This window comes from Meleagris gallopavo, chromosome 1, assembly GCF_905368555.1.
Source record: "Meleagris gallopavo chromosome 1, MGAL_WU_HG_1.1, whole genome shotgun sequence".
Lineage (NCBI taxonomy): Eukaryota > Metazoa > Chordata > Aves > Galliformes > Phasianidae > Meleagris > Meleagris gallopavo.
The window spans coordinates 180,277,473-180,289,158 of record NC_139404.1 but is presented as its reverse complement, the minus strand read 5'-3'; the positions used below and the strand labels follow the sequence as shown (position 1 = coordinate 180,289,158).

Sequence of the window (11,686 nt, the reverse complement as noted above, 5' to 3'; positions counted from 1 at the left end):
AGCTGGGCTGAAGCCAATGGGATGAGGTTCAACAAGGCCAAATGCTGGGCCTCCACTTTGGCCACAACAACCCCAGGTAATGCTACAGGCTTGGGGTAGAGTGGATCAAAGACTGCGTAGAGGAAATGACCTGGAGGTATTGATTGAGTCTTGGCTGAACATGAGCCAGCAGTGTGCCCAGGTGGCCAAGAAGGCCAATGGCATCCCGGCTTGCATCAGAAACAGTGTTGCCAGCAGGAACAGGGAAGTGATTGTTCCCTGTACTCAGCTCTGGTGAGGCAGCACCTCGAGTACTGTGTCCAGTTTTGGGCTCCTCACTGCAAGAAAGACATTGAGGCCCTGGAGCAGGTTCAAAGGAAGGCAACAAAGCTGGTGAGGGGTCTGGAACACAGGCCTTATGAGGAGAGGCTGAAGGAGCTGGGAATGTTCAGCCTGGAGAAGAGGAGGCTCAGGGGAGACCTTATTGCTCTCTATAACTACATGAAGGGAGGTTGTAGTGAGCTGGGGGTCGGCCTCTTCTCTTGTGTAACTGGTGATAGGACCAGAGGGAATGGCTTCAAGCTGCACCAGGAGAGATTCAGGATGGATGTGAGGAAATGCTACTTTTCTGAAAGAGTGGTCAGGCACTGGAATGGGCTGCCCAGGGAGGTGGTGGAGTCACCGACCCTGGAGGTGTTCAAGGAATGTTTGGATGTTATGTTGAGGGACATGGTTTAGTGAGAACTACTGGTGGTAGGTGGATGGTTGGACTGAGTGATCTTGTAGTCTTTTCCAACCTTGGTGTTTCTGTGATTCTGTGATTCTGTGAGGTAGACTGCACTGCAGTATATATTATGTACAAAATTAAAAAAAAACACGACAGTGGAAACATTTTACAAGTGACATGCAGAAGCTAAAACTGCTTGAAGGAATGTCAAGAAAAAGACTCCAGACACAGCATCCTCTTTGAAGCAGTGTGTTTGACCTGATCTGGCACTTCCACAGTTCTTCACAAAGAACTACTTGCCAGGTATTTTTTCTTCTTCTTCATATAGATTGTTAAGCAAAACAGTGCTAAGATGCTACCTAGCTGTAGCTTAGCTGTTATCTAGATAGCTAATAATGTTTATCCATGAGAACTTTGACCTAAGGTCTGTAGCATTTATATCTGAGTTATAAGCTGAAGTATCATTACCATTTATGTAAGTGATTCTACACATCAGTTTTAGCATGTGGATGATGGAGGGAGAGGATATTATCTTAAACCACTACCTGTTCTGTAATTGTGAGGAGGCCAGACATCCTTGACTGGGGGTCAGTTGTCTGAGATACTGTATAAACAGGATGAAAAAATTGTTAACAGCTGAAACAACTGTTTTACCACGCAAAGCTAAGTGGTAACAGTGTAGTAGAACTCTTAGAAAAGTAGGAAACAAAGGTTAGGACTGTTGCATTAGGAAGCAGGTGTTCAGGATCCTTAAGCACTGGAGAATTTAGGAAAAACTACAGTAGAAATGATTAAGCCAAAGTGTGAAGATGGGCAATATAATAGGTGTTGGAATTTGTGTTGGGATTGTCTTATTCTTCAAGATTGTATGAGGGAACATAGGAAAATGGTGATCATATTCCTCAGCTTACGTATGTATACTTACGTAAAGTGTCCAACATCTAAAGTGCTTCTGTGTGCTTTACTGTGGGAGCAAATAGCTCAGCGAAAGCACTGACCAATATTTATCCATCTTTGTGACCATGAGTTGCAATCTGTGTTAACTTTGGACTGTTTGAACTAGCTTGATAGCAATATGGTATCAGCTATCTGCTTTGTAGCCATAGCAAGCATAACTAAGAGAAGGAAGCAATTTCTTTCTCAATTATTCTGGACTCTTACAAAAAATAGTATCTTCCTTATTATCATACAATTTTACTTATTGCTAAATAAAAATCAGATCTTTTTACATCAGGATTGGATACTTATCTAATAGTTTGTAAAATTATTTTAAGGGAATTAAAAGTGAGCAGGTTTTATTTGCAAACCTAAGGCACATTTAAGCATATGTGCTGTTATTAGTGCTTTCCCAGCATTTAGCTTGCATGAATTCTGCTCAGATCATTACCTATCCTCTCATTTTCAGGAAGTGTAACCTTGACTTAGGATTCCTATTTCTGGCTCCAAAAGCAGGAATGGATGCAAGAATATGGTTAGAAACAAAATGCTTCACCAAATTATGATTCTTTCCCAACTCTTCTATCACTCTTTCCATGCATATTCAAAGAGTCATAGAATCGTTGAGGTTAGAAGAGTCCTCTAATATCATCCAGTCCAACGATCAACATATCACAACCATGCCCACTAACCATGTCCCTTAGGGCCCCATCCACCTGTTTCAAAAGGAAGCCTGTGGCAAAAATGTTTTCAATAATCTCAATAGATAACCACTTGGATGTGGTGCTCAGGGACATGATTTAGGGGAGGGTTGTTAGAGTTAGGGTAGTATGGTTAGGTTGCAGTTGGACTTGATGATCCTTAAGGTCCTTTCCAACCTGAGCAATTCTATGATTCTTTGATAGATGACAAAACTGTTGTCCTCATAGACGTCAGCTGTTCATTAAGTAATGTCAGTTCACACAGTATGCTTCCCCAGGTATTACATGAATGCAACAGTATTGGAAGCTTTAAAGTAATAGGAGACAGTCTTTTGATGTATTTTGCAATAATTTTCCTTTTCATCTTCGTCTTCTAGTCGTAACTACCATGAGAAATAAATACATTGCTAGTCATAAAAGAATCCTCATTCCATTTGCATGAATTTGTGTAAATGAATGTTTCTTGAGATTGAGCAATGGATTTGTAAATTAAGAGAATTTTCTCCCTGACCTTGTGTTCCAGATCTCTCAAATTTTTCCTCAAAAGAAGGCAAGCAGCTGATAATTCTCTTTCCTATAGTAATCATAGCACATATATGATTTTGATTCTCCTTTCTAGAACTCCTCTGAGTTGAAACAGACATTTGTTAGATATTTGTGCAATGGCTTAACCTCACTTTTCAGCTCTGATTTAACTGATTAGTAGCCATTAAATTATCGGTTTACTGCCTTTCTTATTTACGTCATACTATATGGACGTATCTCTAGATCACAAAGTCAAAGCTTGGAATAATGTGAATTGTCTCCCTGTTGAAACTGTGGCTAATAAATTAGTTACATGTCACAAAAGCTGCACTTAAACTTACATATCTAGTTAAAATACATTGATATGCTTTATATACGTATGCATACTAATCTATCAGATAAATATACCACAGAATTGTAGGGGTTGGAATGGATATCTCGAGATCATGTAGCTCAACCTCCTGCTAGAGCAAGTTCTCTACATTAGGTTGCAGAGGAAAGCATCCAGCTGACTTTTGAGTACCACCAGAGGAGACTCCATAAGCTCTGGGCAGCCTGCTCCAGTGCCTTAAAATGCTCAAAGTAAAGAAGTTATTTCTCATGTTCACGTGGAACTTCCTGCGTTCCAGTCTGTGTGCCCGTTGCCCTTTGTTCTGCAGCTGGACACTATGGAAAAGAGCCTGGGCCGTCCACCAGGCACCCACCTGTAGATATTTGTAAGTACTGATAAGACCCACTCTCAGTCTCCTCCAGACTAAATAGTCCTAGGTCCCTCAGCCTTACACATACATTATATATATACATAAGTTTAAGTCTTTACATGTTTGGGGCCAATTGTTGTTGCCAGAATTTTGCACCAAGTGCTGCCCTGTGCAGGATTGCTATACTTACAGTCTCTTTTTGCTACTGACTGTCCCTGCTCTGTTCATTGGACTATGTTTGCCCAAGGTTTCGTAAAGCAGCAGCCGAGCCAGAAAATTTTTGGAAAGAATAAATTGTTAATTTATCAAGTAACTGTTAATTTCAGAATTACAGTTCAATTCTTAGTGAGTTATTTATGAGGAGTAGTACTGATCATGAATGCCACCATGACAGTTTCCTGTAGTTGAGAAACAAAAATATTTAACATTAGACATTCTAATTTATATTCCAAATATTTGCACTAACAGTAGTTAGTGGAATGGGCAAATACTTTTGCATTATATTTTTCATTTAATGCCTGATTTAATTAGATTATTTTGCTCTGATATGTAGAATGAAAACTGTTTTCTGTGCACTATCTCACTTTTGCTCTCTGTATCTCTGTTTTGAGTGCAAAGCTCCATCTAGAGAAAGCCCAGAGTAATACTATGGATCATTTTCACCCGGACACGACCTTTAGAGCAGGATGATGTAGGGACACTGATTCTGAAAAGGATTTTACATGATTCTGGGCACCTACTCTGGATGTCCCTGCTTGAGCAGAAGTTGGACCAGGTGGACCCAGAGTTACATTCCAACCTAAACCATTCTGTGACTCTTTAATTCTGTGACTTGTAAGTCTTGGTAGATAACTAGTTGCACGTGATATTCCAGTGTGAGGCAGAAATAGAAGCATTTATTTAATACACTCATTATGTAAATAAATAAGGATGTCTCAGAAAGGAACATGTTGATGGAGGTCTTCTGTTTGCTCCACTCATTTCTTTGACATGATAAATAATCACTTGAATATATCCATTTATGGTGCCTACAATTTAAAAAAAAATGTTGCTTCAGCAGACTGAGTAGAGAACTGGGATGTGTACTGAAAATAGAATTTGTTTTGTTTAGCTTAACGAAAGGCAGACTATAGAGTGAAGGGAGAACAAAATCTGGCACCTCACTGTAACTATCCCCTTGGACCGACACCAAGAACTGTAGAATCCAGAGTGGGCAGAGAAGGGTGAGCACAAAATCAGATAAATGGATAAACAGTGTGAAATGAGAGCTAATTATTTTGCCTATATCATTATTGAGGCTTCTTCCCTGTTAGTATTCTTTTCTTTCTTTTACATTTTTCCTTCTTTTGTTTTCTCTATAATAATTTCATCTGGAATGATAGTAATTCTTTGACTAAGCTGCTAAATTAAGAATTCTTGACTTTGCAGACAAGATGTTTCCTTTCTATAGCAAGACTTGCAGTGCTAAGAAAACTGGGTAAATTCTGACTGATCCTTCCTTTGGTCATCAGTAAGATAATGAGTGACCATTTCCCTCCAGACCGTCAGGTCCAAAAGCTCTTATCCTACATAAATATATCTGACCCTTCCAGACTCTGTTTATAATTTGAGCTTCCACAATCAGTAAATATCTTGTATTAGAGAATTCCACAATCGAGCTATACGCTGAGTAAAAAAAAGGACTTTCTTCTTCATTTAAGATCTCCTGATAACAGAGCATTCAATTGGGAGTACTTTACCTTTTGAGTTACCAGAAGCAATGGACATCTTCTCTATGCTCAGTACATTGGCTCCATTAGATCCCTTTAGCTCCATCAGATCCCTTCATGTGAGCAAACTGAAGACCTTCTGTCTGTTCAGGAGTTTTTTTTTTTTTGTTACAGATGGACATCTGCATTTTCCTATATCTCTGACTACCCTTTTGCTTTTCTCTATGCTTTTTGTTTTATTATCTATGAACTTTATTTTTACAGCTGTCAGAAAACAGTACAAATTTCTACTCCCAAATAATTTTCCTCTGTCATTTCCAACAAGCAGTGATTATCTATAGCTCTCTGGCTTGTTATGGTTCCTGCTGTAACTATAATCAAAACAGATAATATTTTCTCTGGTCCTTTGCTAACATTTACTCTCACAGATAAATCCAAAGTAATTCCATTGACGTCAGTGGCTCTACTTCAGATTGACATAGCTGAAACTGAAAACATAAATACGATAACATTAAGAACATCCTGTTTGAGGCAGGTTCTGTAGAAGATGTAATTTTATAAAAACAGAAAAAAAATAAATGTGTCTTCAGACTGGAAGAAATTTACAGTTAATACTGTTGAGGAAAAACCAAGAGAATGGTAGTGTGAGAGGCCATAGTTCTTAATTCTGTGGCTCATCAGGTCTTTCCCATGACATGTTTGTAAACCTTTAACCTGCAGCAGCTTTAATGTACATTGCTAAGGCTGGAGTTATTGCCATTGATGTCATTAAATTTATACTCCAGAGATCTCATTCCCCTGTTAATAATAATGGCCCTCATCTAGAATATGTAGCAATTAAGTCCCATTACAGAATTAAAAGCTGAAACAACAGGAATTGCTGTGCAAAGCCAAGCTCCGTGCAGAGCTGGGCTGGGAGCTCAGCTGTCGGACAGCTCACTTTTCCCTGGATCTGAGCGCATCACAGGTGAAAGAGTTCTGAGGTCAACACTCAGAAAGGCAAATAAATACTTTCATTACTCATCTGAGGAGGAAAAGGGGCCCTGGATGGAATTGTATGTAAATGAAGAAGAAAATGCAGGGTGCTGCACTTGGGTCGGGGCAATCCCAGGTATTTATACAAATGGTGGGAAGAGCTCCTGGAGAGCAGCCCTGCACAGAAGGACTTGGAGGTCCTTGTAGATGAAAAGCTGGATGTGAGTCAGCAGTGTGTGCTTGCAGCCCTGAAGGCCAACTGTGCTCTGGGCTGCACTCAAAAAGAGGTGGCCAGCAGGGAGAGGGAGGTGATTGTCCCCCTCTACTCGGCTCTTGTGAGGCCCCATCTGCAGTACTGCATCCAGGCCTGGGGCCCCCAGTACAGGAAGGATGTGGAGCTCTTGGAGTGTGTCCAGAGGAGGGCCATGAAGATGATCAGAGGGCTGGAGCACCTCTCCTATGAGGAAGGTTGAGGGAACTGGGCTTTTTCAGCTTGGAAAAGAGAAGGCTCCAGGGTGACCTCACTATGGCCTTCCAGTACTTGAAGAGAGCATGTAAACAAGAAGGGAAACAGCTGTTTATTTACGAGTGTGGATAGTGACAGAACAAGGGGGAATGGTCTTAAACTGAGACAGGGGAGGCTTAGGTTAGATATTAGGAGGAAGTTTTTCACAAGAGGATGGTGATACACTGGAACAGGTTGCCCAAGGAGGCTGTGGATGCCCCATCCCTGGAGGCATTCAAGGCCAGGCTGGATGTGGCTCTGGGCAGCCTGCTCTGGTGGTTGGTGACCCTGCACATAGCAGGGGGTTGAAACTAGCTGGTCATTGCGGTCCTTTTCAACCCAGGCCATTCTATGATTCTGTGATTCTACAAAAATAGGCCAGATTCATTCTGTGAAAAAGCCCAGTTTGAATGAGGCCCTGGGCAGCCTAGTCTAGTATTAAATGGGGAGGTTTGTGGCCCTGCATGTGGCAGGGGGGTTGGAGATTCATGATCCTTGAGGTCCCTTCCAACCCAGGCCATTCTGTGATTCTGTGAAAATGGAGAACTATTCAGGAAGAAATGCTGTTTAACTGTTGTTAAATAGATGAAGACAGGGAGAACTAGGCTAGCAAAATAGGCTGGTAAAAGAAGTGTAAGAGCATTTGAGCAGATTGCAAAGAAACTTGGAAAAAGCAGATTAGATGTAAGGATATTTCCTGTAGAGAGGAAAAAAAAAAAGAGCCAAAAAAATGAATGGCTGGACTTAGTACAGCACAGAAGAGATTTGTGTAGTTCAGAGTTTGGTCCATCTGGATAAGCATATAATAACAGGACAAACATACAGTAGTAATTCCTCATGTCAGAGAATACAGAGACTCTGAGCACATAGTAACACAAATACAGTTTAGGACAGGTCAAGCAGAGGCTTCATTAACTACGACAGTAGCGAGAGACCATTTGGGTAGCAGCTCCTGCTCTGCTTCCTGTTCTCTGCCAACTGATTGCAGAGACTTCACTTACATACTGCTTCAAAGAAAAGGAAGAGGTGAGAGGAAATCATTTCAATGCTAACAAAGCCAGATGCACATCCTGTGGAGATTGGGTTCTTGGTGGAGCCTGTAGGAGTGGCACATGCAGCATTATCTTGGCTGAGAAGTGACCGGGCTGGAAACTATCTGACTATGAGCTTTTAGGCAAAAGGAATGAGAGAGAATGAGAGCAAGACCTCTCAAATCTTAAGTATTAATAATTTTACCATCGCAGAAAAATGGCTTATGGCTTCGTAATTTGTGAATGAGTGGGTTGCACTGACTTATTTAATATTTCTTTGTTGGTAGTGTTCTTCTTTCTTCCCCTTCAGGAATTTCTTCAGGCAGTATTTGATCCTTGTGAACTTTAAGTACTCAGATTATAAAATAAAGAGAATTCCTGAATTAGCAAAAGACAGTAAATACTGTTTAATTTGGGGGAAAAAATGAAGGAGTAAGAACAATTTGATTCTTTTTATTCATAGTTTAAGGTGAACCCTGGTCTGATTCAAAGAACTGCAAATACTAAAGACAATCTGTCTGTAGATACAGATTAACTTATGTAAGGCAATTATATTTAAAACTATTTATAAAATGAAAGAAAAATAGTGAATGATACAATTAAATTTATAAAAAAAATGCATTTTGTCTTTAAATTTTTAACAGACAACGTATAGTATTTGTAATGAAATGTAATTACTAATGCAGTGTGAATCTAAGTTATTTTTTCTTACATTTTCTGTGCATGTCATTTCTATCACAAGCATATCAACTTTGCTCTCTCAGAACATCACCCTGCATTTGATGAACTAGGCTCAGTTTACCTGAAGCAGTGGGTAACGATGCTGATATGAAGTTTGGGAGGAATGGCGGACACATCAGAAGGCTGTGCAGCCATTCAGCAAAATGTGGACAGGCTGGTGAGTTGGGTGGATGAAGTTCAGCAAAGACAAGTTCAGAGTCTTACAATTGGGGAGGAATAACTGCATGCAGCAGTATAGTCTAGGGTGTGACCTGCTGGAAAAGAACTCTGTGGAGAAGGACCTGGGTGTCCTGATGGACAACAGTTTGACCATGAGCCCTTGTTACCAAGAAGGCCAGTGGTATCCTGGGGTGCATTAAAAAGAGCCTGGCCAGCAGGTCAAGGGAGTTGATCCTCCCCCTCTAGTCTGCTCTGGTGCATCTGGAGCACTGTGTCCAGTGCTGGACTCCTCAGTTCAAAACAGACAGGAAACTCCCAGAGAGAGTCCAGCAGAGGGCCACAAAGATGACTGGGCACCTGGAGCATCTTCTGTATGAGGAAAGGCTGAGAGCTGGGACTGTTCAGCCTGGAGAATAGAGACTGAGAGGTTACCTGATTTCTGATCATAAATATATAAAGTGTGTGAGTCAAATCGATGGGGGCAGACTCTTTTTGGTGACAGGTAGCAATAGAATAATATAATCATAGAATCACTCATGTTGGAAAAGACCTTAAAGATCGAGTCCAATCACAACCTAACTGTACAATCCTAACTAACAATCCTCCACTAAATCTTGTCCCTGAGCACCACATCCAAATGGTTTTTAAACACATTCATGGATGGTGACTCAATCAACTCCCTGGAACCCATTCCAGTACTTTAAAAAGAATAAGGGGCAATGGCAGAAACTGGAACACAAGATGTTCCATACAAACACAATGAAAAACTTCTTTCCTGTTAGAGTGACAGAGCACTGGAACAGGCTGCCCAGGAAGACTGTGGACTTTCTATCTCTGGAGATATTCAAGTCCCACCTGGATGCCTACCTGTGCGACCTGCTGCAGGGAACCTGCTTTAGCAGGAGGGTTAAACTCAATGGCCTTTAGAGCCCTTTCCAACCCCTACAGTTCTGTAATTATATGTGATTCTGTGATTCTGTGTAAAGGCTCAGTAATAGCTTCTCTATGGTAGGAACATATTCACAGGAGTAAGGCTTATCCTTCATATGTGGATAGTCAAAGGATCCATGTTAATTGTAAATACTTTTCTCTCCAAACGCAGAGTTAATTTGCTGCTCATTGTAGTGCTAAGCTGCATTTAGATATCTTTTTATGTATTTAACAGAACAGTATTGCAGGCAAATGAAACTTCAAACCCCTGCTGACACAAAATCTTATGTAATTACCCATATCTTTTTCTGTACGGCAGAGGAGGGAGCAGATAATATTTAAATAACAGAATGAACTTCCATGTCCTCAGGAGTATAGTGAGGAAATCATGTGAAAACTTACACAGTAGAACAAAATGAAGAAGGAAGAGGCAGCAGTCCCTTGTTAAATTGTTCTTCTCTCTGATTTTCCTTTCAATAATGGATTGTATTGTGACTTCTGTGGGCATGTGGGATGGCTAGATGCACTTTACAACAGGGTGTAAACCAGAACAGAGTTTGCCGAGCTGTACCACTAGGTGGAGGCAGATATTGTACTGTTCCGATCTAGTAGAAAGGATGAGGAGCAGACCGAATGTGTGAGGTGAGCCACCGACAGCTGTGTTCCCCAAAGCAGATGTCCTGTTACATGAATGGAACACAACAAGAGCTTGGTAGGTGATGAGATGCCGCTGGCTGCTCAGTAAGTGTTGCCTTTCCATCTCTGAGGCAGAAGATCCTGGTTCTTACTGGATTTCAGATGCTGTAGATGTGCTAGATGTGAATTCCTGCCTCTTGCAGCGATCCCTCCTTGGAGATAAAAGAGTGCTCACTCCCACCTTGTGCTGGCCCTGCTGCAGGGCAGACAGCTTGTGTGCTTGCTGGAAGAGATCTTCAGATGTGTCCTGTGATCAGGATGGTCTTCCTAGGAATATACCTCTGAAGTTTTTCATCTCAGTTCATATGGAAAGTAACTGCACACTAGAAAACATCTATTTTCAGTCAAGTCTTTGTTCTCATGCCTTCCTCCTTTGTCAGCACAGTGGTTGCTCCAGTATGGTACATGGATTGTCTCACGAGACCTTAGGAATGCCTCTTTCTAGCATCTTGCACAATTTCCTCTGATGAAGTCTGTCTCCTATGACTGTTTTCTCTTTTTCTGCTCAAAAGAGATGATTCTCCCACTATATTTAGCATTTGTGCAATCTCATCTTAACTATTGCATACAGTTCTGGGCGCCACAACATAAGAAGCATGTTAATATACTTGAAAGCATCTAGAAGAGGGCAACAAAGCTGATGACAGGTCTGGAGGACACATCCTGTGAAGAGGACACCTGGATTGTCCAATCTGGAGGAGGCCAAGATCTCACTGCTCTATGCAGCTCTCTGAGGAGTGGAAGCAGGAGGAGATGCTGAGCTCTGCTCCTGGAACTGATGTCAGGATGGGAATGATACAGAACTGTGCCAGGGAGGGCTGGGCATTAGGAAACATTTCTTTACTGTGAGGATAGTTAAACACTGGAACGGGCATCCTAAAGAGGTAGTTCATGCCCTGCGCCTGTGGTTGTTCAGGAGGCATTTGTACAATGTTCTCATTAATGTGCTTTAACTTTTGGTTAGTCCTGAAGTTATTGGGAAGTTGGACTCACTGATCTTTGAAGATTCTTTCTAACTGAACCATTCAATTCCATTTTATTCCATTCTATTTGAAGCATCCAGGATCAGGTTGAGCTCAACAAAAGGCATGATTTATCTCTATGTTTCCTGTGCGACCTTGGCCAAGAGAATGGGCTACTTTCTGTCAACATTAAACCTTTTCAGGATCCCTCAGTCACTATCCACTGTGATGGCCATTTCTTCAGGCATTCCTCTTTTCTTCAGCTGAAAAGATTTTTTAACTAATCTTTCTCTTCCATGGCCATGCAATCTGCCATGCTGCCTTTGGAAGGAATTATGAATATAGTGTTCATCTTTCTTCCTGTGTGATGATGGTGTGTGAGAAGAAGTGGCTAGGGCTATTTATGTGG

At 41.2% G+C, this 11,686-nt stretch overlaps 1 long non-coding RNA gene across 1 annotated transcript in view; it reads left to right on the top strand.

Annotated features, from left to right (window-relative positions):
• Positions 1 to 283: 283 nt before the first annotated feature.
• LOC146545812 (uncharacterized) overlaps positions 284 to 11,686 on the top strand; it is a 30,894-nt gene continuing 19,491 nt past the window's right edge. Inside the window, exon 1 of the long non-coding RNA XR_014881112.1 lies at positions 284 to 372. This is a non-coding gene — a long non-coding RNA (uncharacterized LOC146545812). The remainder of the gene's footprint in view (positions 373 to 11,686) is intronic.